General features: G+C 45.0%; 1 long non-coding RNA gene across 4 annotated transcripts in view; it reads right to left on the minus strand.

The window, feature by feature from the left end:
• The window catches only part of LOC123597399, a 25,536-nt gene continuing 1,727 nt past the window's right edge, over positions 1-23,809 (minus strand). Inside the window, exons 2-5 of one of the 4 annotated variants that reach the window (XR_006712108.1) lie at positions 19,646-19,696; positions 15,150-15,319; positions 13,492-13,585; positions 11,924-12,142 (exon numbers count right to left, since the gene is read on the minus strand). This is a non-coding gene — a long non-coding RNA (uncharacterized LOC123597399). Of the gene's footprint in view, positions 2,032-11,923; positions 13,586-15,149; positions 15,320-19,645; positions 19,697-23,809 lie in introns of those variants that run through there. The other 3 variants (XR_006712107.1, XR_006712110.1, XR_006712109.1) reach the window with 3 other exon arrangements.

Consider the following 23,809-nt stretch of genomic DNA (forward strand, 5'->3'; position numbering starts at 1 on the left):
AGTGCAATTGCTGGGTCATAGGGTAGTTCTCTTTTCAGTTTTTTGAGGAACTTCCATATTGTTTTCCAGAGTGGCTGCACCAGCTTGCATTCCCAATTATTACACTATTTTTGATTGATATACTGCTTGCAAGAGTCTGGGCATCTACTAAAAGCTTCATGGTACTATTTCATTCAGTCCTCACAACAACCATGAGTAGGTCATACTTATCCCCATTTTACAGATGAGGAAACTGAGGCACAGATTGATTATGGAGTTTCCCTAAGTCCCGTAGTTAGTGTAGGCAGAGCTGAAAGGATGATTTAACCCCAAAGTCTGTGCTGTTTTTGACTGTCACTAGAGAGGGAACTTTCTGGAAACCTGAGATTTTGAGACCTCTTGGTTGGAGGAGAAAACTGCCAGAGACCAGCAATGTGATGCCCAGCCAGGCACACCCACCTTCAGTTTCTTGTTTGCCAAATGGATCAATCATTAAGAAATGATCCCCGAGGGTCCCCATGTCCTCAGTGGCCTGGTTCTCAGAAGAAGACTTCCAGAGGTGGGTGACTGGTTGACACAGGCCTGGGGGTGGCGATGCTGGAGAGGAAGCAATCCTCCGTTTCCCCTTTCATTTCCGCAAAGCTTGGGCTTGCTTAAATGTTTCCTTGGTACACCATGGATCCCTTCCATGCATGTACCGTTCTTGTCCTGGCCCCTATGACTGTCCCAGAGGGTGGATCTGCCCTGCCTCTTCCTCTGGATTTCCCCTGGAGCCTCTGTGGTGCCTGAACACCCTCAGAAGTTGGGGGAGGGGGGTGGGGGTGGGGGACGAAGACTGTTTTTCTTACAGCTTGAGCTCTCTGTCACATGCTTCAGTGTCATCCTCAACAAAGAGTCATCCCAAATCACAGGATCAAACCGATAGGTCCTTTATCCAGAAGCTAAAGACCAAACAGTTGGCAGAGGCAGATCAGTGGGATCTGGGGTTGTGATGCAACGACCCAGGTGCCAGGGTAAAGCCCACGTGCCATGGAAGAAGAGCAGAGTGTTTTCAGGATCTCACCACTCAGGGCCGGGAGCCCCACAGGCCTCTTCCTGTTGTTTCCAGGTCCAGACAGCCATTGTGGGCAGCTATAAGGGCTCTGGGGAGTGGGTGGCCTTTAGAGAAATAGACTGCCCTAGGGATATGGATACCAATAGGGTCTGGAGGGGGCTCTGCATTGATGATCCCAAAATAAAATACTGAAAGGGCTTTATAAACTGTAAGATGCAATGGCCCCTTATTAGAAGGCAGAGCAACAACAAAAGGGCTGCCCAGGCACCAGTGGATCTGGGTTCTAGTTCAGGCTCTTCTATATCAGCTCCGATACCTACGGTGGGTTACACGAACTCTGTGTCTCAGTTTGCTCATCTTGAAAATGAGAGTTGGGTTGAGTAACGATAGCTCTGGGTCTTTCAACCCCAAGAGTCTAGGATTTGGGGTGACTGCCCCCAACACTCTAGGCCTTGCTGAAAATTGATGGCACAGAGATAGGAGCCCATATGCCCAGCATATGGCACATACTTGGCACATGACAGACACTTGAAAAACACCGTGGCTAAGATTTTCACAGTCAAGGGAATAACACCGGCTGGCATTTACTGAACAGTTACTATGAATAACCCCATGGTCTGTGTATGCTTTATGGCTACACAACAGGTTTTCCCAAAACTTAGCAGCTTAAAACAATAGTAAACATTGATTATCTCATATAGTTTTCTGTGGGTCAGGAATTCAGGAGCAGCTAAGCAGAGTGGTTCCAGTTCAGTGCCTCTAAGGAGGTTGCAGTAAAGATGTTGGCTGGGGCTGCAGTGCAGCTTCTATCTTAAGACTTGACTGGAGCTGGAGGGTCCACTTCCAAGATGGCCGACCCACATGGTCGGCAAGTTGGTGGGCAGCCTCAGTTCCTTAGCACGTGTACCTCTCCACAGGGTTGCTTGAGTATCCTCAGAGCATGGTGGCTGATTTCCCCCAGATGGAGTGATCCAACAGAGTGAAGGTTCTCTAATGACCTAGCCTCAGACACGACACAATATTATTTCCACTATATTGGTCACACAGACCAACCATGATATAGTGTGGGAGGGGACCACAGATGGGCATGAATACCAGGAGGCAAGAAACTTTGACAGCTATCTTGAACAGCTATCATGGTCTGTTCTAAGTGTTTTATAGCTATTAATTTCTTTATTAATTCATGAGGTTGACACTACTATCATGCCCATTTTATAGATAAGGAAATTGGGTCCCACAGAGTTTAGGTAACTTGCCTAAGGTTACACCTCTAGGAAATGGCTTGGGGCATTGTTTGTGTCTCTCCAAAATCATATATCAAAGTACTAAACACCAGTGTGATCATATTTGGTGATGGGGCCTTTGGGAGGTAAGGACTAGTGGCCTTAGAGACACAAAAGAGCCTGCTCTCGCTCTCTCTCTCTTCTCACACACATGCACTGAGGGAAGGCCATGTGAACATACAGCAAGATGGCAGCCATCTACAAGCCAAGAGAAGAGGCCTCAGAATGGAGCCCACCTTGCCTGTGCCTTCGTCTAGGTTTCCCAGCCTCCAGAGCCATGAGAAATAAATTTCTGGTGTTTAAGCCACCCAGCCTGTGGTATTTTGTTATGGCAGCCTGAGCAGAAGACAGGACTTGAACTCAGAGAGGCGGGCTGCTTACCCTTGCTCTCAAACTTGCCCTCCCTCTACGGCCCAGGTAACACTGGCCCTGGGCTGTGCAGAGAGACTCCCCTGACAGTGGGGTCCAGATGGCATTTGGAAGGCTTGCAGCAAACTCAAGGTTCTCGTGGGCTCAGTGCTGGCCCGAATGTTCAGGTACTTGTACTCCAGAGAAACGGTCTTGGGGGCCACCTGCCCACCCCACCTGGCCTGCTGCTCTCCCCCCACCAGCTTGAACCTGGGGTTTGCCACACACACCCTCAGGACGATCCAGATCATAAACAGTAAGCAGGAGGAAAACAAACTATATTTAAACTCGCAGTTGCTCCATAAACAAAGCTAAAAGACAAGTGACCGTTGGGAACAGTAGAAACACACGTAAAGACCAAGTGTCAATACCCATAATACATTAAAGTTTTAAAAATAAGCAAAGGATACAAAAAGGCAATGTACAAGAGAATAAATGACAATGCCCCCTCGCCCAAAACAAAAACAAGCAAGAGGCTTCTCCTCACTAATTTTCAAAATCTCATTAAAACCACAATAAAATCTAATTTTCCCCCTACCAGATTGGCAAAACTATTAAAAATTAATAATATACAACTTTGGTAAAAGTGTAGGGCAATAGACACTGCCACTACCCTTGACCTTGGGGCGGGGGTACGATTTTACAAAATCAAACTGTAAAGTATTTATACATGTGACTCAGCAATTCTATTCTGAGGCATCTATCTTATCAAAATCCTAGAAAGATAATGACAGAAAGATACATTTAGCCAACTAGAGACAGTTAAATAGATAATCAGATCCATAGATCCATTTAAATACAAGGATGTTTTTTGCAGTATTGCTTGTAGTGGCAAAACTTTGGAAACGACTCCAGTGTCCATCAATGGAACGAACAAATAAATTGTTGTGTGGTCACACGGTGAATGCTATACAGCAGTGAGAATGAACAAATATTGCCACGGGCAACAACATAGATGAATCTCAAAGAATGTTGAACAAAAGAGTACGTACATGATTCTGTCTTTATAAAGTTCAAAAAAGCCCTAACTAATCTAAGCTGTTAGAAATCAAGAGAGTGCTGCCCTTGGTGCAGGGGCCGGAAGGGGTCACAAGCCAGACTCTGGAGCACTGGTCATGATCTGGTTCTTGATCTCAGTTTGAGCTATTCAGGTACACTCCCTTTGTGAGGGTGCTTTGAACTGTATCCTTGTGAATTGTGCACTTTTCTGAATGTATGTTATACTTCAAGGAAAAGTTTACTTAAAAATAAAACAAAGCATACCCCAATAAGAATTCCGACTGCCCATGCATAAAGTACATATATACAGAAGTATTTCTCTAATTTAAAAAAATGACCTTGAGCTTTCTATATTGAATACCAGTATCAAAAGATGTCGGCAATATATTGTTAGCCACAAGCAGAAAGACAGACGTCGTTTGTATGTAATCTGATTCTTTTCTGTTAAGATTATATCTATGTTTATGTAAAGAAGCATAGAAATCAGAAATGTTGTACAGGCATAGAAAATGGCTGGAAAGAAATCCCACTTTTTAAAAAGTCACTGTTCCTATGGATTAAGTCTCAAAGAGCTGGGGCTTCTTGCTGAGGTCCAGCAGGAAATCTGAGCTGCAACTGAGGAAGCTGGGCCGTCACCTCTGTCAGAGCTGGGCCCTGGCCAACAGGCCAGAGGGGACTTAGGAGTAGGGTTTCTGGAAGCACTGTGAGAGGTGAGCAGCCTAGGACCCCTGGAACACCCAGGTCAAGGCCTTAGGGAGTACATTTAGAGGTCATGGGCCCTAGTGGTAGCGGGGGAGGGGAAGAAAGAAGGGGACCTGATTTAATCATCACTGCCCTATGAAGCATGTGTGATGATCTCCATTTCTAGATCAGGACGCCAAGGTTAAGTACCTTGCCTAAGGTCATACAGGTCATTAAGTGGAAGAGCCAGGCCTTGAACCCAAATCTGTCTGAACCTTGAGTTGGGTGCCCTGCACTGGGCTGGGGAGGGAGGGGCCCAAGACATCAGAGAGGAGCGGGTTGCCTTCAGACTCAGACTCAGAAAGCCAGCCCACCAGTTTTTTGCAGGGGCCACCTATTAGGGGTTATAAATGCAGGTTCTGCCTAGTGCCTGCAGCCAAGCCACCCAACTGGGGTCAGCACTCAACCACTAAATATGGCCCCAGGGGCTGCTCTGTTAACTCAGCACTGAGACCTCCAGCTCTAGCTGCCAGCAGCCTGGAGCCCGGCACCATCCAAAACAGATCCCGAGAGTGAGAGCATGGTCTGTCTTCTGTGCCTCTCAGCACAGCCACCCCCTAACCTCCCGACGCCCCTTCTACTCCCTCATTCCTCTGCCCCTACTCTTGGGAAGGAACAAAGGGTGGGGCAGTGGTGACTGGAAGAGTCTGGGTCCTGGATTCAAGTCCCTGAAGTTTGAGTCCAGTGTGACCTGCTTAATTGTCCTAAGTGGCTTAGAATAAGCCAAATTACTGATTGTTGAGGCTGGGGAATAGGGTCAGCAATCAGTGGTTGGGAGCCCACGACATACCAGTTTTATTCAGTCCTTACGACTATGAGAGGTAGGTATTAGTACTCCATTTTACAGATAAAGGAACAGAGGCTCAGAGGGGAAGTAATTGGCCCAAGGTCACCCACAGCTTTGGCTCTGGAACCAAGGAAGACCTAGATTTTTTGAGGCTCGCCCCACTGATTGGCGGTCTTGGGCAAGTTACTTGACCTCTCTGAGCCTCAGTTGCCTCATCTATAAAGGTGATATTAAATTAATATCCAACCTGTAACGTTATTCTGAGGCTTTTTCAAAGTAATGTTAAAACTCTTAGCATAGTATCGGGTACAGAGAACGTCCTTAGTTAACATTATTATGACAAATTCAATTATCTGACCAATGTGAGGCTTCACTCCCCAAGAGCAGTGGGGCTAGGGAAAATTTTTAACCTTTCCAGAGTAATCCAAGATGTCTTCCGGAGAGAAGTAACATTTCTGTCCCATTTTACCCTGAGACCGTAAGTTCACTGGGTGTGGGTGTGGTTGTGGGAGGGCTGGGTGTGGGGGTATTTGGGAGAAGGTGGAACAGCTGATGTTGCCTCAGTCTGATGTATGGGGGTCAGGTCAGGTCTAAACACGGGCAGGCCACCAGACCTCGTTCTCGGAGAATGTCCCAACAGCCCGCTTGGGCACCTTGGATGATAAACAAGTTGTCACCCTCCGAGCCCCAAGTGAACCTGATAAATCCTGGCAGAGCTGAGGGAAGAGTAGAGGCCCATCTATAAATACTCCATGACTCAGGCTCAGCGTCCTGTTGAAAGAGCTGCTTGTGTTTATGGCTCTGTTGCCGTGGGGAGGTCCTCCAGCACTAGGGATGAAGGTCTAGGCCACCCTGAGGTCTTAGACCACTGATTTTGCTCTGCTGGGGCAGTTGTGGGTCTGCAGCTTAGTGTCCGGTCCATTATGGGATTCAGGAAATCTCTCACCTCTGGGCCTTCTGCACTCAAGAAGTGAAACATGTTGGTTCTCCCTGCTTTAGCCGGATAGGCTATGAGACAGGATTGCCTGGTGGTTGGGCACACAGGTTTTTATGGTGCCAGAAAAATGTGGGCTCAAGTCCCAATTTCATCCCTGAACTATGTGACTTTAGACCAGTCGCTTTACTTTTCTGAATCTGTTTCCTGAGCTATAAAATGGGGATAGCAATGGAAATACCTTCACAGGACTGTCATGAGGACAAGAAAAGAGTGTATGTAAGGCACTTAGCACGGTAACCAGCACGTAGTAAACCTTCAGTTAATAGTAGGTATTGTACTTACAAATTAAGCTATCTGTTTAAAATTCTTGGAAAAGGGGATACTTGGGGATTTGATTCCCCCAAAGAGATATTTAGGGAGTTGGTGGTTACCCTGACCTTTACCATCTCTCTGCTTCCCAAATATGAAGAGTCAAGGTATGAAGAAAACAAGATGGTTCCCAAGATTGGTAGGGAAAGGGCAAGGCACTGTCATTTATCAAATACCTACTGTGTGCCAGATGCTGTCACTTACATCATCATCTCATTTGACTCCCTAGCCACCATATAACTAACTCCCTGTAAACCAAGCCCCAATGAGATATACTGAATGGCAGAGCTGAGATTTGAACCCATGTCTGCATGCCTCCAAAGTGCTTATTGTGTGTGTGGCCCCCGGCATGAGACTACCTGGCTGCTTCCCTGGTCTAGGAAGGTGGCCAAAGCAGGGATAGAAGTGAGGGAATGAGGAAGGAAGAATCAAGGAGCTTAGCAACAGTCTGGGAGAGTGTAGAGAACTAGAAGGACAACTGGAGATAGAAAGCTGGTTGGGGAAGATGTGTAACTTTGAGGTGACTGCTTTGTGGGGTCAACCAGTAGACAAAATGAAACTGAACCTAGAAGAAAGATCAGACTGGGATGGAGACAAGAGTCCTTTCCTCGAGACTGTCTGAAATGACTTCTGAACTTACAACTCCTCCAGACCCTCTCGTGTCTGGCTTTGAATGTCCTCTCTGTAGCACCCACCTCAGGGCCTTTGCATGTGCTGGGTGCCCTGCGTGGAATAGTCTTCCCCTTCTCAACTAAGATGTTACCTCTCCAAAGAGGCCTTCCTTAGCACTCTATTTAAATAGGTCCCCATCGCATTGTTCCTGGACTCAGCACCTACTTTGTCCAACTATTTTTCAAAATCTATAATTGTTTTACTCAATTTCCTTGTCAATTGTCGTCCCCACCCCCAACCAATAAAGTACCTGTTCCATGAGTACCAGGATTGGATGGGCTTGTTCACTGCTGTATCCACAGCTCCCAACATACAGTAGGAGCCTAGCAAATACTTAGGGAATGAATGAATGACCCAGCCCTACCTATCTCCTCATATCCCCCTTTTTCTGATTCTCTGCTCCTTTGAAACTGGTTTCCCCATCACGCTCTCCTCATTCTCTTCTCCTATGTGCCCCTACTTGGAATGCCCTTTTACCTCTGCCCCTTCAAACATTGCCAAAGGCTCAGCTCCTACTGGACCTCCTCTGGGAAGCCCACTTACCCCTGGATCAATCGCCCTTGTGAAGTGAACAACCTGTACAACTGTGCATGATGGCCCTACTCCAAGCACCACTGCTTATATGTGACCTTGAGCAAAGTCACTTCAGCTCTCTAGGCATTTCCCGCCGTTAATTCTATCCTTGGGGTTTTATCTAAGGGAAATAATTCAAAAGCAGAGAAAAGCCAAAAATGCCCAAAGATGTACTCTGAAGCATTATTTAAAATAGAAGAAAAAAATGTAGGGGTGCCTGGGTGGCTCAGTCGGTTGAGCATCCAACTCTTGATATCAGCTCGGGTTGTGATTGGGCCCCACGTGGGGCTCCACACTGAGCATGGGGTTTGCTTGAGATTCTCTCTCCCTCTCTCTCTCCTCCTCCCCTGCTCTCTCTCTCAAAACAAATAAATAAATTAACTTAAAAAAAATAAAAGAAAATAGAAGAAAATTTTTCAACAACAAACATGTTGAATGTTAACCACAATAAAAGCTACTGTTTGTTTACTGAGTGTTTGAACAGGCCAGGCAGCACGTGGGGGCATGAAGAGCTGTTGTTAAGAGCACGGGTCCCAGAGCTTCAGCTCTCTTGTGATCTTGAGCCAATGACTTACCTCTTTGACCCTCAGTTTCCCAATCTGTAAAATGGGGATGATGACGGCTCCTACCTCATTGGCTTTTTGCTGTTGTTAGGCAAACTTTCTATCGACTACAATCCAAATACAGAAAGGTATACAAATAAATGTGCAACTCAGTGGATTTGCACAGACACACACAAATATGGTCCTGTAATCTGGGCAGTTTTGAGGATCACATGTAACAACACCTGGGGAGTACTTAGGGTGCCAGTGATGAACGGCTAATGTCACTCGTGCTGTATTTCATGCGCATTGTGCTAAGCACTTGCCACGTATTATTTTTATTAAATCCTCACAGTAACTACCTTGTAGTGGCTACAAGGCAGGCACTGATATTACCCTCATTATAAATAAGGAAACCTAGATTCGGAGAAGCTAAATATACTGGCCAACGTCACAAAGTTAATAAATGACAAAGGGGAGAGAGGAATCCAAAACCCTCCTCCCCAACCACTTGATTCCCCTGAAATAAACTAACAAGTCGACTAGTCAGAAAAAAAAAAAAAAAAAAATGGGTAGTCAATGACCAACTCAGAAAACTGTGGTCTTCTGAATTCTTGAGTCAATTAAATATTTCAATTAAATATTTATTGATAGGCTATGTGCCAGGCACTGTTGTAATCACTGGAGACACAGAGCAAGTGAGATCGAAAAGTCCCCTGGCCTCACAGAGCTTACATTCTCTGTTAGGAGAAGACAGACATGAAAATAAATAAAGATAATTTCTGAGAGTAATAAATACTATCAAGAGAAGAAAACAGGACAGTGGGATGGAGTGAGACTTACAGTCAGGGGGGCTGCTTCAAATAAGATATAAGTCCCGGTGGCTCAGTTGGTTAAGCATCCGACTTCAGCTCAGGTCATGATCTTGCGGTCCGTGGGTTCGAGCCCCGCATCGGGCTCTGTGCTGACCGCTCAGAGCCTGGAGCCTGCTTTGGATTCTGTGTCTCCCTCTCTGCCCCTCCCCTGCTCAGGCTCCGTCTCTCTCTCTCTCTCCCTCAAAAATAAATATAAAAAAATTAAAAAAATATATTAAGCAGCCATTCTCAAATATCATTTTGCAAACTAAAACCTGGGAAAAGGTAACATAAAAAAGAAGAAACCACGATGATCACTATGACAGTTTTGTGCACATTTTGTCCCAGCCTTTGCTAGACGGACGGACAAAACTGTCAGAAAAGTGAAAAAGATTTATTGAGATGGCATGATGATGAGGCCTTTTTAATTTCTTTTTTCCTTTATGAAAAATACCTGCTATTGTCACCTGACGGTCTACCTAATTCGTTTAAAGTTAAGAAAAAAAAAGCAGCATTCCAGGAGTCTCACACAGACCAAAGAAGACAATTCTCTGGTTACTGGGAAGGCTAAGCACATGAGAGGGATATATCATCTTAGCAAACATGCTGTGCGATCTCAAGCAAGTTACGCTCCTTCTCTGGGCCACAATACTGAACATGCAGACTGCCTGGTACATCTGACCAAAGTGGGGTCCCTCATAGATGAAGGAAGGCACTGGCAAAACCAAGCTACATGCTATTCATGTAACACATACTTATAAGAATACTTTTTTTTCAATCGCAAGAATAAAAAAACAGAATCAGTAATAAAAATCAATCCAGAGAATGAGAAAACAAGCCATGGATGGGAGGAAATATTTGCAAAAGACATGTTTGATAAAGAACCGTGACCCAACGTCGGCAAAGAACGCTTAAAAGTCAACAATAAGAAAATGAACAACTCAATTAAAACACGGACAGAAGATCTGAAGAGCTCACCAAAGAAGATATATGGATGGCAAATAAGCATATGAAAAGATGCTCAACATCATATGTCATTAGGGAATTGAAAATTAAAACAAAAATGAGATACCATGACACGTCCATTAGAATAGCCCAAATTCAAAACAATGACATCACCAAATGCTGGCAAGGATGTGGAGAAACAGGAACTCTCATTCATTCTGGGGGGAGGTAAAATGGCACAGCCACCTTGGAACCCAGTTTGGCAATTTCTTATAAAACTCAACATACTCTTACCAGAAGATATAGGAATCAGGTTCCTCAGTATGTGCCCAAATGAGTTGAAAACTTATGCCCACACAAAAACCTGCATGTAAATATTTATAGAGGCTTTACTCATAATTGCCAAAACTTGAAAGCAACCGAGATGTCCTCCAGCAAGTGAATGGATAAATAAACTATGGTACAACCATACACTGGAATATTATTCAGCACAGAGAGAGAGAGAGAGAGAGAGAGAGAGAGCAAGCTATCAAGCCACTCATAAAGACATGGAAGAAATTTAAAGGCATATTATATTACTAAGTGAAAGAAACCAATCTGAAAAGGCTATATATTGTGTGATTCCAACCTTATGACATCCTGAAGAAGGCAATATGGAGACAGTAAAAAGTTCAGTGGTTTCCAGGGGGTTGGGGAAAGGGAGAGATGAATAAGTGAAGCATATGGAATTTTTAGGGCAGTAAAAATATTCTGTATAATTCTATAATGGTAGATACATGTCATATACATTTACAGAAACTCTTACATGCTAAGAGTGAACTGTAATGCGAGCTAAGGACTTTGGGTAATAATGACATGTCAAAGCGGGTTCATTGATTGTAAAAATGTGCCACACTGGTGCATCATGTTGATGGTGGTGGATATTGATGGGGGAGACAGGGGATATATGGGGACTGTCTGCACCGTCTGCTCAATTTTGCTGTGAATGTAAAACTGCTCTAAAAAATAGGTTATTGGGGTGCCTGGGTGGCTCAGTCAGTTAAGCATATGACTTCGGCTCAGGTCATGATATCACGGTTCATGAGTTCCAGCCCTGCGTCTTCAGGTTCTGTGCTGACAGCTCGGAGCCTGGAGCCTGCTTCAGATGCTGTGTCTCCCTCCCTCTCTATAATCCTCCCCCGTTCGCATTCTGTCTCTCTCTCTCTCTCTCTCTCTCTCACTTGAAATTAAATAATAAACATTGAAAACAATTTTAATAAATAAATAATGTTTTTAAAATAGGTTATTAGGGGTGCCTGGGTGGCTCAGTCATTTAAGCATCTGGCTCTCGATTTCGGCTCAGGTCATGATCTCACCGTTAGTGGGACCAAGCCCCGCATCGGGCTCTGCTGACAGCGTGGCACCTGTTTGGGATTCTCTCTCCCTCTCTCTGCCTCTACACTGCTCACGCTCTCTCTCTCTCTGTCTCTCTCTCTCAAAATAAATAAACATTAAAAAATTAAAAATAGGTTATTCATTTTTCAAAAATCAGTATAAGAGGGGCGCCTGGGTGGCTCAGTCGGTTGAGCGTCCGACTTCGGCTCAGGTCACGATCTCATGGTTCATGAGTTCGAGTCCCGCGTCGGGCTCTGTGCTGATGGCTCAGAGCCTGGAGCCTGCTTCGGATTCTGTGTCTCCCTCTCTCTGTGCCCCGTCCCTGCTCATGCTCTGTCTCTCTCTCCCTCAAGAATAAATAAAACATTAAAAAAATTTTTTTTTTAATCAGTATAAGAAAACAAAGAAACATTCATGGATATAATTGTTAGCTCCGGTGGGGGACTGGGAGATTCCCGGAAGATCTTTGCTCCTTGAGGTCTGCCGCCGCTCATGCAGGAAGGAACAAGAAGTCATGTATAAGATGAAGAAACTGGTCTCTTCACCGCACACTTACTGCGCACTGAGCCCCGTGCTCCACGTGAATCATTCCATTTGTTCTTTCCATAGCCGAGCGAAAATGCTTCTATGGTGCGAAAGGGTTGAAAATGATTATTCCCAGGGAACCGGAGGAAACTGAGGCTGGGGCGCGTCCATCTGCCCCGTCACCCAGCTGTGTACGGGAGGCTGTGCTCTAAGTCAGGAGGAGAGATTGGGAGCTCCGGGGGCCGTCTCCGCCCTCACGTTCCACACTGCCATGAGCTGGTTTGTCTTTTCTGGAGGCCCAAGTGGGGGGCCCTGCTCACTCGGGACATTGGATTCCTGGAAGGACAGTGCTGTGCCCTTAGGGGACTGAGAGTCTGACTGCCTGCAGCTCAGCTTCAGGCAGGAATTTCACACCTTCCCAGACCCTAGACCACAGGTGGAGGGTGTCTGGGGGACAGGCCAAGTCGCCGGCCTGCGAGGCTGGGAAGGGTTGTTCCCACAGAGAAAGGGCTCCTTCTCCAGTCCTCAGCCACCTGTTCCCCAGATCCGCCCTCTCCACCTCTGTACCTCCTCTTTGGAACGCTAAATCTACGGACTGGTGGGGCTGGCTGGGTATTAATAGCTGGAGCCTGACGTTGGTGCTGATTAGAAAGGCATCCTGGCAGCCAAGACCTCTGAATGCCTTTCAGCCCATCTCTCCAAGCCTCCCATGACCCTGAAGAGGATGAGGGTGGCAGGATGATGATGATGATGATGATGATGATGATGATGATAATGACATACCAGTTACCCTGCTTTGAGGGCCACAGTGCCAAGTGCATCACCCACACTGTTGCGCTCAATCCCTACATGTACTTTTACTACCTCCGCTTAATATACAGAGAAATTGAGGCTGGTGAGAGGTCAAGTAAGTTGCCCCGGGCCTCACAGCAGGGAGTAGCCGGGCAGGGACGCAAAACTGTCTGCCAACAGCAGCAAGCACTCCTATGGGGGACGGAGCCAAAGGCGTGTGTCCTGCTCAAGTCCCGGTACACACGGTGGCCCAGTCCCCTTAACCTCCAGGAGCAGAGCTGACTCGTACCGGGGATGGGAGGGGATGAGCTTCCAGGCAGGACAGGGCCTGTTCGTCCGAGGGGCAGGGCCAGAGCCAGCCTGGGAGAGGAGGTGCTCTCCCCGGGCTTCTGGTGTGGGGAGGCGGGCGACAGGGAAACCCGGCCTGTGATTACCCCTCTGCTCACCTCTTCTCTTGCGGTTCTGGTTCTCCATCCCTCACACATCTCTTCACTCCTTTGAGGTGTCTGACTATTTGGGAGAGACAGTCAATCACAGGGACAGGAAAGCAAAGAGGCCCATTTGTCCCTGGGCTCGTAGTCGCAAAGGCCTCAAATCTAGGCGCCTGGCATTAGCTTTCGAGGGGCGGCGTGGCACAGTGGTCGCTTAACCACTTACCGCCAGACTGCTGGGCCTCCCTTCCAGGTCTGGCACTTAGGGCCGTGTAGCTTCGGTAAGGTTCTTGAACTGCTCCGGGCCTCTGTCCCCCTGTCTGTAAAACAGGGAGAAACGCCCACGTCCCTAGGGTTGTTGTGAAAATCAACCGAGTTAATAAAAGTAAAGGGTACGTTTCTGCAAGCTTAAAAAGCCTGGCACAGAATAAGCACTCAATCAGTGTTACACTCCATCATCGGCTATTTCCAAGCGATGTTCCGTGCAGAATAACAGAAGGGAAAGGAGACGTTCATCAAGGAAACTTTAAAAACTCCTCCCCCCTACTGCACCATTCAACACAACCACATTTACTCCATTTCCTTCCGATTATTCTCCTGCCCATCATTTTTACAACTCGACAGTCGCAGCGTACTGAAGAGCCGCGCAGCCTTGGGACTTGTTTTTCATTTAACGTGTTATCCCAAACGTTTTCTATAATCGTCCAATAGGATTGAACTGCGGGCCTGGTCCGTGCTGAGCGTGGCTCTGGGCTCTGGGCACACGGCCACCAGCGGGAACAGACAAAGCCATCCCCTCTAGGAGCTTACATTCTAGCGGGCATTGCCTTCAGAACTCATTCTTCTCCATCGGGTCTCATCACACAAACAGAGAACACAAACAGGAAGTGCCGAGTTCAAGGAATTTTTACATATGTACTCATCCACGTCACCATCACCCAGGTTAAGATCCAGAACATTTCCATCCCCCAGAAGACTCCTTCACCTTCCCCATCAATAACCACCCCACTTCCACAAAGATTAGTCTCACCTGTTTAAGAAGAGGACCTACTCTTTTGGGAATGCCTACTTTCTAATGGCTGCGGAATATCCCATCCTATCGATATATTGTTGGACACATTTTTTGCTTTCAGTTTCTCACTGTTATCAATAATGCTACAGGGGCTGTCGCATTTTCAATTACCTCCTTAGCCTAGACTCTCAGAAATGGGATTGATTTTTGAAAGGGTACTCAGTAAACATTGACAGGTTGCTTCCCTACAATGTTGTGGGGTCCCACCAGCAGTGGGAGGAGCAAGCTACAACCACACAGCATAACCAGAGTGCAGCTCAGGCACCTGCCTTCTTGGCTAGAATCGCCTAGAATTTTAAGAATTCCCGGCATATAATACAGTGCGACAGAGGTCTGACGGGCATGAGAACAGCTCACTAGGCAGCATCTCTCTTGGTCCTGAGTTTGGGGCTGAGCTTTACCACATCAGAACCATGACTTCTCGAAGCACACTGAAAGGGAATTCATCTTGGGGCGCCTGGGTGGCTCAGTCGGTTAAGCGGCCGACTTCGGCTCAGGTCACGATCTCGCGGTCCGTGAGTTCGAGCCCCGTGTCAGGCTCTGGGCTGATGGCTCAGAGCCTGGAGCCTGCTTCCGATTCTGTGTCTCCCTCTCTCTCTGCCCCTCCCCCGTTCATGCTCTGTCTCTCTCTGTCCCGAAAATAAATAAACGTTAAAAAAAAAAATTAAAAAAAAAAAAGAAAGGGAATTCATCTTTCACTGATGGATTAACAAAAACCAAGCGGCAGAGGCAGATTCAATCACTAAAGCAGATATCAATCTAGGAATTTACCAAGATACATTGAACAGTCAGGGAAACAAGAATGTGCATACCGGCGTGCCCTCTCTCTGTTAGAAGGCCACAGGGAAAGCCAGCTTATGAGAAAGTTTCTCGGTGGCTCAGTCTGTGTTCCCCAGAAGGTAGGGCTGGTGAGAAGGAAGCTCTGACATGTGAGGAGAGGACATCTTATCTTCAGCTCAGCGGACTCCCTCAGATCTGGGTCCTTAAGGAAAACTGAGGTCAGCCCCACACTCTTTGACAATTCCTCCTTCTCATGCCAAATTTCCAAACCCCAGACCCTGTACAATCTCCCACCTGCCCTTCAGTCTAATTGTCCCCTCTTTCCTGGTCACAGCCTCATCTATGCCACCACCCATCGCCTCTGGCCTAGACCTTTGCAGCCAACTTCCCTCCGTTCCTCCCGCCACCCTTGGTCCAACCTCCACCTGGCAGCTAAGTGATCTTTTAAACTGGAAATCTGATCATGTTTAAAATCTCTACTTAAACCCCGTCGGTGATGGAAGGATGAATGGGTGAGCAAAATGTGGTGTGTACATACAATGGAAGATTATTCAGCCTTAACGCGAAGAAATGCTGACGCTTGATGCATGAATTGAAGGCATTATGCTAAGTGAAAGAAGGCAGACACAAAAGGACAAATACTCTTAAATATCATACAGTGTTTTTATGAGTTACCTGGAATAGGCAAGTTCATAGAGACAGAAAGTAGGATGGCAGTTGCCAGAGGCTGAGAAGGAGAGGGGATGGGGAGTTAGTGCTTAACGGGGACAGAGTTTCAGTTTCGGAAGACGAAGGAGTTCTGGAGATGGATGGTGATGGCTGTGCCACACTGTGAATGTACTTAACACTGAACTGTACCCTTAAAAATGATCAACTTTGGGGCACCTGGCTGGCTCATTCAGTGGAGCATTGACTCTTGATCTCAGGGTCGTCGGTTCAAGCCCCATGCTGGATGTGGAGACTTACTTAAGGTTAAAAAAAAAAAAAAAGTCAACTTTATGTTATATATATTTTACCACAATTTTAAAAAACAACTTCGATGACCCACTTTTATCTCAAGATCCATAACAGGGTCTACCGGACCCTGCAGGATCTGCCCCCTGACTCATGTTGGACGTTTAAGGCTGATCAGCACACCTCTGCCCCCTTCAACTGGGGTTGGGCCCTATTAAGAAACAGGAACAGGAACCCACAAACGTATGGCCAACTAATCTTTGACAAAGCAGGAAAGAATATCAGTGGAATAAAGACAGTCTCTTCAGCAAGTGGCGTTGAGAAAACTGGACAGCGACCTGCAGAAGAACGAACTTGGACCACTTTCTTACACCAGACACAAAAACAAACTCAAAATAGATGAAAGACCTAAACGTAAGACAGGAAGCCATCAAAATCCCAGAGGAGAAAGCAGGCAAAAACCTCTTTGACCTCAGCCACAGCAACTTCTTACTCCACACGTCTCCAGAGGCAAGGGAAACAAAAGCAAAAATGAACTATTGGGACTTCATCAAAATAAAAAGCTTCTGCACACTGAAGGAAGCAATCAACAAAACCAAAAGGCAACCAATGGAATGGGAGAAGATATTTGCAAATGACATATCAGATAAAGGGTTAGTATCCAAAATCTATAAAGAACTTAGCAAACTCAACACCCCAAAAAACAAATAATCCAGTGAAGAAATCGACAAAAGACATGAATAGACACTTCTCCAAAGACATCCAGATGGCCAACCGACACATGAAAAAATGTTCAACCTCACTCATCATCAGGGAAACATAAATCAAAGCCACAATGAGATACCACCTCACACCTGTCAGAACAGCTAACATTAACAATTCAGGCAACAGCAGATGTTGGCGAGGAGGCAGAGAAAGAGGATCTCTTTTGCGTTGTTGGTGGGAATGCAAACTGGTGCAGCCACTTTGGAAAACAGTATGGAGGTTCCTCAAAAAATTAAAAATAGAACTACCCTATGACCCAGCAATTGCACTACTAGGCATTTATCCAAGGGAGACAGTTGTGCTGTGTCAAAGGGGACATGCACCCCCATGTTTATAGCAGCACTATCAACAATAGCCAAAGTATGGAAAGAGCCCAAATGTCTGTCGATGGATGAATGGATAAAGAAGATGTGGGATATATATACAATGGAGTATTATTCGGCAACCAAAAAGAATGAAATCTTGCCATTTGCAACTACGTGGATGGAACTGGAGGGTATCAGGCTAAGTGAAATTAGTCAGAGAAAGACAAATATATGACTTCACTCATATGAGAAATTTAAGATACAAAACAGATGAACATAAGGAAAGGAAAGCAAAAGTAATATAAAAACAGAGCAGGACAAAACACAAAAGACTCTTTTTAAAAATTTGTTAAATGTTTAATTTTTGAGAGAGACAGAGTGTGAGCAGGGGAGGAGCAGAAAGAAAGGGAAACAGAGAATCTGAAGCAGGCTCCAGGTTCTGAGCTGTCAGCACAGAGCCCAAGGAGAGGCTTGAACTCACCAACCATGAGATCGTAACTTGAGCTGAAGTCGGATGCTTAACCGACCGAGCCACCCAGGTACCCCCTTGAATCTCAATTTAAATGTCACTTCTTGTTTAAAGCTTTCCCTGACCTTGTATCCCTTTCATGTAAGGACAATTTCGGGTCTCTCCTCTGGGCTCATGTAACCCCCTGTGGCACTGAATGACATTGTACTGTCTTCGGTTGTTTAGGTATCTGTCACCCTGGCTAGGCTATGAGGGCAGGGACCTTGTCTTCTTGTTCACTGCCTTTTCACCAGCATCTAGCATAATTTCTTGCACATAGTAGTTGCTCACTAAATAGCTGTTGACTTAATGGATGAATAAAGTGCCCACCATGTGCCAGGCACAGATAACTCTTTGGGAGGAGTTTGTGAAGTGATATTTGCTAACTGCCCCCACCAGTAAATAAGCCCTATTCTCCAGGACACAGAGCTTGATCAAGGAAGGCCCACAATCCTTAGTGAGCCAATCAGACCCAAAGACTCAATCTCAGGACTGTTGTTGCGGAATGGAGTGGCTGACTTTCTCTTTCCTGCAGGGGCAAACTCCTGAGGCTGAACCCCTGGGACTGCTGCCTACCACCTGGGCCCATCAGAGAAGCCGGCCTTAAGATGTAGTCGGCAAAGTGGGAGGCAGCATACAGAAAGCTGAGTCTTTGGTGATATGTGAGCTGCTGGATCAAACCTTTCCTGCAGCTGGTATTCCCATCTCAGTTCCTCTCAGGCACACCTGCCAACTATTCCTTTTAAGTCAGTTTGATTGGGTTTCTGCCCTTGTAACACACAACTTCCAGAAAGGCCAGGGGCAGCCAAAGCTCCAACATCTTAGTATCTGCTGAGGAGCTGAATGAATCCTCAGTTTGAGATGCTCTTGGGACCTTGTCTTGTGGCCCTCCTCAACCATATTGGCTATCAGATGGGGACACCGCCTAGCAGCAGCTCTTGGCACCAGGGACAGGGGATGGGGAGGTTGGTCTTAACTACTAGCTGCTCCACTGTTCTCAGTCCTCACTGAGGAGACAACTAGGACCCATCCAAAGACAAAACAGCTGAAGTTGTGCCTGGCCCACGACCTTCTTGGTACCCTAGATCACTTGTTTGGGGGCTGGATCAGAAATAAGCATTTCAATCTGCTTGGTGGAAGTGTAGAACTAAAGAATCAGAGTGTCAGAGCTGGAAAGATCTGTAGGGATGAGCTGGTCCCCTCATTATGTATAATGAAGAAACTGAGGCACGGAACAGGGAGACTTGTTCAAGGTCACAAAGCATGTTAGTGCCAGAGCTGGCACTCTCCTTAAAGGAGTTTCTCCATCAGCCTCCCCCTGCAGAGATGTGGCTGGGAAGGAGAGGGGAGAGAACACGGATGGGGATTCTGCCGGCTATGGCGAGATAGGAGCTGTTCCCCAAACAGTCACTAGTAGGCCTGGTTAGTCGTCCTTAATAATTTAGTAGTATGTTGATAACACCTTGTGACTAGCCTAGGGTGAGATGAGTTCAGAGGGTACCATGTCTCTGATAAAGCATCAGTCATGCCTCCAGAATTTCTGCAGAGGAGGAATTTAGGGCCAGCAGCCTGGTGGGAAAGGAGACTGAGACTTGCCCTGAAGCTGCATTTGCATAGTTGGTCTACTGCTGTTACTTCCATTTCCACACTATTGACATTTTAAGCAGGATCATTCTTTGCAGTGGGTGACTCTCTTGCGCATTGTAGCAGCATCCTCAGTCTCTACCTACTGGATGTCAGCAGCACCTACCCTCCCAGTGTGATAACCAAAATGTCTCCAGACATTCTGCCAAATGGCCCTGAAAGGCAACCTGACCCATTTGAGATCCATTGTAGGATCTTAATTGTATGTTTAACTGGCTGAGAGGGCATGAGGAGATTCTTCTAAAAGAAGACAGGAGATAAAAATAGGAGCCACCCTCTCCTATAAGGAAAAAAAAAAAAAGTTATCAGAGGGCTGGTCAGCTCTAGGCAGAACTGTGAACTTTGACCTTACCATGCAAGCTTCCTTTCTTGACCATTTTCTTCTCTTTCATGGCTCCCATTCCTACGCAGAAAAAAAAAAAAAAAAAAACTATCCATGAAAAAATTAATATTTCTAGCCATGCTAAAAGTGAGACAAGCAGGATACTATAGTTAAAATAGTTGAACTTCAAAACACAATCGTTATACTCTTAAGATGTGAGCGTTCCACTGTATGCAAACTATATCTCAAAAAATTAATTAAAAAACACATGGGCATTGTAGTCAGACCAGGGTTCAAGTCCCAATTCAGATATTTCCTAGCTGTGTGACTCTGTCTTCTTAGAACCACTGCTTCCTCGGTTGTAAAAGTGTACTGTTTGCACAGTGCTGGCACAGGGAGGCATATGAATATTACCTATTTTATTTACATTTATAGTACCTATTTATATTTATCTGTGTTTTACAGGCAAAATTGCTCCCCAGTGATTTGCTTCCTATGGACCTATCGTAATTAGGGGCATTTCCACCTGCCTCTTTGCATGGGACCCCTTTGTTCAGATAGGAAAAGTAAAGTCTGGAAACACAGCAATTTATAGGACTTGGACCTGGAGTCTTGGGTCCACCAATGACTTCTTAGGAACTTAAGTTACTGAGTTCCTCTGAGTCTCCCTTTTCTCAGCTTAGAAATGGTGTACTAGGGGCGCCTGGGTGGCGCAGTCGGTTAAGCGGCCGACTTCAGCCAGGTCACGATCTCGCGGTCCGTGAGTTCGAGCCCCGCGTCAGGCTCTGGGCTGACGGCTCAGAGCCTGGAGCCTGCTTCCGATTCTGTGTCTCCCTCTCTCTCTGCCCCTCCCCCATTCATGCTCTGTCTCTCTCTGTCCCAAAAATAAATAAACGTTGAAAAAAAAGAAATGGTGTACTAATACTACTCATTTCCCAAGGTTCTTGTGAGATTTTACAACGTGGCTCTAGACCCGTCTGGGAATTCAGACCTGCCTTAAAGGCTGGGGCACCAGCTGTACTAATAGAACCTGCCACAAGGGGGCAGGATTGCTACATCCAAGTTCCCACCTGTCTAAAACCGTCATTTAATTTTTTGAGCATAGTTGTCTAACTTGTTATAATGGAAAAATTCAGACATATACCAAAGTAGAATAGTGGACCCCATGTACCCAGCACCAGGTTTCAACAACTATCAACATTTTACCAATCTTCCTCCCTCTTTTTGTTTGCTATACCGCTTGTGGGGTTGTAAAGCCTAGCCCAGACCTCATTACACTTTATCCGTAACACATCCATGTGCTATTCTAATTGAAAAAGGCTTTTATTTTCACAGGTACTATGCCATTATTGCACCTAACGAAAAAGGACAATAATTCCTTAATTTAATCTATCAGTCCATGTTCAAATTTCCCTGATTGTACCAAACATGTCTTTTGACAGTGGCTCGCTTGAATCAGGATCCAAATGAGGTTATTGCATTTGGCAAGTGTCTTGATTTTTATGCTTTAACGTTCTGTCTTCCTTTTGAAATTTCACACCATGAATTTGTTGCAAAAACCAGGTCACTTGTGTAGTAGAATGTCCCACATTTTGAGTTTGGCTGATTATGGCTGATTTGTCTATCTCCCTTATTTCTGCTAAACCGGTAATTAGATCTTGGATTGATTAGACTTAGCTTCTTTTTTGCTTTTTAAGGCAACAATATTTCTTGGAGAGCGCTGAATCCTGGTGATGTTAAGTTTGATCACTGGGTTCAAGCACTGTCAGCCTAAGCTTTCCATTACAAAATTCCCCAACACCTTTTATCCAATTGTTTTAGCATCATTTCATGATCCTCACCTAGACTCATTACTTCACTAAGGTTTGCAAAATCATGAGTTTCTAATCCTATCGTTTCTTTTGCATTTATTAGTCGGAATCCTTCTACCAAAAAAATAACTTTTACCTACTATTTGCCTACGTACAATATAACCGGAGGAATGACCAGAAAAAAAATGTTTGATTACTTCCCTTTATCAATGTTCACAGTAATTAGTTGACTCCCTATAAAACTCCATGGGTAACAAACATGCTGTTTTCCTTAAGTATCATTATTATTAACTAATGGGTTTTTATATATTTTATGTGTTATAACCTACTGAAGTCATTATTGTTCTTTTAATGCCGAAATTGTTCCATCTTTGGCCAGTGGGACCCCTTCATATCGGTTCCTCAGTCATCCTTACGTGACCCCAATAGTCTTTGATGGCTTCCTGGCTTCCAGGCATGACATGATCCAGATCTGGAACCAGCCATTTATCTAAGGAGCCTTGATTCTCTTTGCTTACTTTTTAATTTTTTTGAAACTGGAAAATGGTACGTGGAGATCAAATCTGTGCATTAGGGGTGTTTGTTACTACTGGGTTCGTGATTGTTTCTAGGCCTTTTCAGCAGAGAGCTAGAAAACACATTTTTTAAGAGGACAATATGTACTTTGTTCATTCTGCTATCTAACTCAGATCTAAAATTATCCTAGGCTTAATATTTTTAACTTTTTCTCAGATGTTGAAATTCTTGATGCCTGATGACATTAACACGCTTATTTGCTTGATCTTTAAATATCTATCATAGTTTCAAAACAGCAGTGTCAATATTACTACTAACAACGAGACTAGAAAGTGCAATTTAATATTTGTATGCAGTTCTAGTTGTCCTTCGACTGTATCCCATTAGGGAAGTACAGTCAAAATACGTATAAAGCCACTTGAAATGATTTTCTCCATGTAGTTTTGCCACCAATCTGACATGTAATGGCTCATTTGCTCCCATCTGTTTTTTATTTTTGTGGAGTGTTTTATTCTCTTTACTTAACTTTGTTTTATAAATATGCAAAACATTTACAAGTTTCCAAAACAGTCACTGTATCATAAAGTACATTCACAGAAGTCTCATTTCCATCCCTGCCCTCTCCATCTCACAAAGGAAACCATTTTTAGAAGACTGGGGTTTATTCTTCCATTGTCTAACTTGTAAATATAAGCAATTAATGTATATTTATATCACTCCATTACTTATACAGAAGATAGCATCTAAACACTATTATGCATTTTATTTCACTAACAATATATATCGACATCACTCCAGGTTAGTATGTTTATTGGTATATGTAAGAAGTCTTTCATATATCTTTTTATAGCTGCCTAGCACTTTATCCTGTGCATGTACTGTAATTTATTCAGCCAGTTCTTTATTGACATGTGAGCAGTTTCCAGTGTTTTGCTATAAAAAAAAATGCCATAATGAATAATAGCCTTGTGCATACAGCTTTTTGTATTTTTGCCAATGTATCACTAGGATTGATTCTAAGAAGTTTAGGATTTGGCTTAGGATTGCTGGGTGAAATAGTAAATATATACAGAGAGTGGCTATATGTTGCCAGATTTTCTTAATGAGTTACATTGTTTTGTCTCCTCACACGCAATGTAGTACTATCCTCAGGTGTGTTTTGGTCCCATATCAGATAGAGGAGGCTTCAGAGACTAATCATAGATAGATAAGATTCCTGTCCCCAGGAACTCTCAGTCTAGTGAAAGTCCTATGGGCAAACAAATAATGTTGTAACTTAATAAGCCAGGCAGATCTACCCTGAAGCTAATGAAGCTTAAGCTTGAATCCCCTATAGAGACACTTTCCAAGGTCTCAGCAATGTGATCATGGAGCCATTCTGTAATGTTTTTCCTGAAGAGATACCCCAAATTATTTAAGCTTCAGCCTCCGTAACACGTTGATTTCACCTCACTGCCTATCTTTGGGGGTTCTGGGGATGGATTTCAAGTCTCAGTTCTGCAGTCAGCGTCAGATGTGGGATTCCTGTATTTACTGACACAACAAAAGGAAAAAGGCTCTCTTCTGACCAGAAGAGATACCCCTTTCCTGATTCTGATCAGTTACCCACACAGGTAATAAGGCCTTCCATAGTTTCCCTCTACTTTCAAGGGCAGAAACAGCCTTGGCTAGCGTCAGTATTCCCAGCAGACAGCTAAAGAATGGTTTAAGATGGTACTTAAAACAAAAGTCTGAACCGATTATAGAGCCGGGTATTGTTGGGTTTGGGGCAGGGTTGGGGGGGGGGGGGGAGCGGGAGGCAGTTACACCAGGAGAGTGGGTATTCAAAGCAGGCACACACACCCCACAAAAACACACCATTTGGTCA

The sequence above is a fragment of the Leopardus geoffroyi genome, chromosome C1, assembly GCF_018350155.1.
Source record: "Leopardus geoffroyi isolate Oge1 chromosome C1, O.geoffroyi_Oge1_pat1.0, whole genome shotgun sequence".
Taxonomy (NCBI): Eukaryota; Metazoa; Chordata; class Mammalia; order Carnivora; family Felidae; genus Leopardus; species Leopardus geoffroyi.